The following is a 4,527-nucleotide window of genomic DNA, read 5'->3' as shown; positions in this document are numbered from 1 at the left end:
GGCCGACTGACTGCAGGAGTCCCGCGGGCACCCCGGTTCCCGCCAACCCAGCGTTTAAAAACAAACAGCTGTGCACGTTCGGGAAGAGAGGGTGGCCCTCACGACGACCGCCTCAACAAACTCGGGATCCCAGCGGTATTTCTGGGCTGCTAACGACGTCCGCTGTTCTCTCACGGCGATAAGAAGTCCAAGGAAAAGACTTGGGCTTCACACTAAGGGGGAGCACGGGGGCGTATAACGCTGATCGCAGCCACGCCTCCCCCTTGGCAGCACCAGCCCCCAGACTGAACGCCCACTGGCGCTGCAGCTGTCTGAACTGTCGGAGCACTCCGAGCCCCGCCCACTCTTGGGCGGTGAGCCGCCATTCTCGCGAGAACGCAGCTCAGTCTCGCCTCTTTGAACTGCGGGTTCTCGCGAGAAGAGGATTCGGAGCCGGCCAGCTACCTGCCGGGCGGCTCTAGCAGCCGCGGCCGCCCGAGTGGCCGTCCCCACCGACACCTCCGGAGGGGTCCAGTTGAGGAGGAAGCGGAGGTGTCACTGGCCCGGGCTTCTGCCTAGGCCCTTCGTGGACGCTCACGGAGGTCGACAGGTTCGTGGGTGACTGGGCGCCGCTGGGGAACTCGATGGGGGCGGTGCCGGAGGCTGGGCTTGGCGGGGGCGCAGGAGGAAGGGGGAGGAGGGCAAATCTGGGCTTGAGGACTGGGTTGCTGTGGCTACCGGTGGTCTGGGCGGTGCCGACCCTGCTAGGGGACCGAGGGTGGGGTTCTGGGCTCCGGTCGCTGGCGCCCAATTTTGAGAGGCCGGGTTGGGGCTTGGGTTCGGCGGTGCTGTTTGTGGGCTGGAAGCCCGGAGGCCTTTCCCCGGGGGTGACGGGCCGTACCCTCATCCCTCCCTCCCGGGGCTGAGGAACCCCCGTGCCCCGCCCCTTTTCTGTGGTCCCCGGGCTGACGCCGCGACACCCGGAGGAGGGCGCATCACAATCGGGCATAAGGTGGCAAATAGTCTCCCTTTGGGCGAGGAGGAGTGAGACCCTAATGATGTGTTGCGTGCTTTTAGGCTGTAGTAGCATCACGTGTGGTAAAGGTTTTTTTTTTTCTCCCAACACTTGCACAGAAAAACTTCTCTTTTCCTTATTCAGAGGCAAGCGTCCTAACTCCCTGTATCTTCTGGAATGGGGTGCGGGGAGGTGAGACCTCACTTGGTAACTTGTCATGTGGGGGCAGTGTGACCACCCTGGTCCTTCAGATTTGGTATTTGCCCCTGCTCCCCAGTATTTTGAGTCCATGAGGAAAAGACACCAATCCAGACATGCTAAAGATAGAGCCTCCCTCACCTGTTTGTCACTTGGTGTACTTAGCGTGCAAAAATTATTTAAATAGTGTTTCCTGAAGCGTCTTTATGTTTTTTGTTTACATTTACAGTCAATGAAGCAGTATGGTATATTGATTTTATGTGGACAGTTAGGTACCTTCCTTCCCCACCCTTCCACTACACAAATCTGATCAAAATATTTTAGAGAGGAGGTTAGGGATACATTTTGAATGAAATAGACGGTAAAAGTTGAAAGAAGAGATAATATAAGGAATGAAACCGCGAGGGCCAACAAATATTTTCTGTTTTGGATAGCCCAGTGATCGGCAAACTCATTAGTTAACAGAGCCGAATATCAATAGTACGATGATTAAAATTTCTTTTAGGAACCAAATTTTTTAAACTTAAACTATATAGGTAGGCACATGGTTATTAACTTAATTAGGGTACTCCTAAGCAGGCCTTTGCTAAAAACGTCCTCAATCTGATTGAGGTGCGTTTGCTGAGGTCGACCTGTTCCAACTCTCCCATCCACACGTCTCATATACTTGTTTCAGATAGACGAGTGTGGATGGGAGAGTTGGAAGGGGTCAACCTTAGCGAACGTACCTCAAAACAATGTAGCTCCCCCGCGCTGCGTATCCCGCTGCCCGCCTGTGCTGGGTCTCCCATCGCCTGACCCACTGACACCCCCCACTTCTTCAAAATAGACTCGCCCAGGCCGAAAACCGACTTCTGCCCATGGGCCGGGAAGTTTCAATCGCACTGTACGTGTACGCCCACACGTGGTATTTTGTGGAAGAGCCACACTCAAGGGGCCAAAGAGCCATATGTGGCTCCCGAGCCGCGGTTTGCCGACCACTGGGATAGCCCGTCCAGGACTGAAGTCCAGGAGTTGAAAATGAGGGCTGCAAGTTGTCATTTCAGTAAAAGCAGAAAGCAGTAGAAAATACCTGGGAAAGGATTTGATGGTGGATTAAGGCTGTTAAAAAAGTGTGAGACTTACTTTTAAGGTCTAAATGTGTTTCATAAATGTTTCTGACATTTCGCAGTTTGTGACCTAACTGCTCTGGTTATACAGAAAGAGAAAGCGGGAAGGGTGGGCCTGAAGCATTGAGCTGGTAAGAGGAACCGTGGAGTAATATAGTGTTCAATCAGGAAAAGCTTTGGGTGTCTCAAAAATCCTTTTGAGTTCTTCCACCTGTTTTTCCTCACTCCCCAGAAAGCTTTCAGGTGGGCCTTTTACTTTCTGTATTCCACCCTTCCAGCAGTCTGAATTTCTTTCTTTCTCACCCTTCTAAGCTTTATGAAATTTTAAAATAATTAACTATGAAGTTGCAAACTGCTATGGTAATTGTCCATTTGTGGCTTTTTACATTTAGGTGACTTGCTGAAGTGTGGAAAATACTATGTACCCTTTCAAAGAAATTGTTTATGAATAGCAAACTCACATGCCTTCAGGTACTAGGCAGATGAAAATGAAAATGAGTGAAATGCACTAGAGAGTTTATGCCTCATCTAAGAGGGACATCCAGTTCTCAGGCCCACTTGATTAGTGCCCTACATGAATATGGGGCCAGAGAACACAGGAAATCGAGATTTTTGCTTGAAGCCTCTTGATTTAAAAAAATATTGACCATGAATTAAAACACCTGAAAATAGCTTCATGTGTCCCAACCAAACCCAAAGCTGTCAGTAGTTGTATCCTGTTCTCCATTTTAGGACCTCTTGATATATGTGAGAATTAATACAGTTCACAACTAAAAAAAAAAAAAAAGATTTAAAGCAAGTATGCCAATTCGTTTGGAATTCAAACCTAGGAGGACTTGAGAAAAATGTCACATCTAATGAAAAAAGCCCTGGTCAGGTGGCTGGGTTGGTTGGAACATTGTCCTGTGCAGTGAAAGGATTATGGGTTCCATTCCCTGGTATGGACACTGCAGGAGGCAACCGATTGATATTTCTCTCTCTCCCTTCCTCTCTACAATTAGTGTAAGTATGTCCTCTGGTGAGGATTCAAACAAACAAACAAAACACTAGATAAGTTTAACAGCCGAGTTTAATAATCTTTAAATAAAGTAGGGCAAATTGAACTCGTCCTTATTTTTTTTTAAATATATTTTATTGATTTTTTACAGAGAGGAAGGGAGAGAGATAGAGAGTTAGAAACATCGATGAGAGAGAGACATCGATCAGCTGCCTCCTGCACATCTCCTACTGGGGATGTGCCCGCAACCAAGGTACATGCCCTTGACCGGAATCGAACCTGGGACTTTTCAGTCCGCAGGCCGACGCTCTATCCACTGAGCCAAACCGGTTTCGGCTGAACTGGTCCTTATTAACATTGATTTTATTTTATTGATTTTAGAGGGGAAGGGAGATCCAGGAGAGAGATAGAAACATCAGTGATGAGAGAGAATCATTGATTGGCTGCCTCCTGCACTCCCACACTGGTGTCAAGCCTGCAAATGCCCTGACCTGGAATTGAACTGTGACCTCCTGGTTCATAGGTCGAGCTCAACCTCTGAGCCATGCCAGCTGGATCTTATTTATTAACATTTTAACTGGAAATAACCGAAAGAAAAAAAACTTTCAGTATTTATGGTTTAATAACTCAGGGTTCTGAGCAGAGGTAAATTAAAGGTATCTTGTAAGGAAATTGATTTATTGAGAAGCCCTTAATTGTACTTGCAATTAATATGTAAAATTAAATCCAGGAGACCCTCTTCTACTCAGCTATGGTTTTGAATGTTTAATGTTTGCTATACCATCCACATTTTCCCACTAATTGACTGTTACTGGAAGCAATTTTGAATCCTTGGAAATTCTTCCATGACTCGTGGGATCGGGGGGTGGGGAGAAGGGTCATCAGGATGGAAAGAAAAGGGATGGGGAGAGTGTGATGTGAAGCAGACACTCATGTGTCTCTCTTAATTGTCCATGAAAAGATTGAATTAAAGTATTTTTTCTTGTACTTTGGTAAATTAAACACAGTGCCTTATATATATAGTAGAATTTCATATTTGTGGAATTGAACCATGGTGGGTTAAGCTACATTTACTTATTAGTATGAAGTACTTTAATTAATTCATACTTAGTCGGACTGTGGGGAATGGGAATATAGTGATCAGACCTAAGAAAGAAGTGGACTGTAGGATGCAGAAGGCAAGGCCAATGTCTTCTATTGGGGTGTAAGGGTGAGAAACAAGGCTAGGT

The 4,527-nt window shown here is 47.2% G+C and overlaps 1 protein-coding gene across 1 annotated transcript in view; it reads left to right on the top strand.

Moving 5' to 3' along the window:
- Positions 1–402: 402 nt before the first annotated feature.
- BTBD10 (BTB (POZ) domain containing 10) overlaps positions 403–4,527 on the top strand; it is a 60,454-nt gene continuing 56,329 nt past the window's right edge. The window contains exon 1 of the mRNA XM_015570105.1: positions 403–589. The gene's annotated coding sequence lies outside the window, so the exon portion shown is untranslated. The remainder of the gene's footprint in view (positions 590–4,527) is intronic.

This window comes from Myotis davidii, unplaced genomic scaffold, assembly GCF_000327345.1.
Source record: "Myotis davidii unplaced genomic scaffold, ASM32734v1 scaffold946, whole genome shotgun sequence".
Taxonomy (NCBI): Eukaryota; Metazoa; Chordata; class Mammalia; order Chiroptera; family Vespertilionidae; genus Myotis; species Myotis davidii.
The sequence above is the reverse complement of the archived record's forward strand: the minus strand, read 5'-3'. Positions and strand labels throughout refer to the sequence as shown.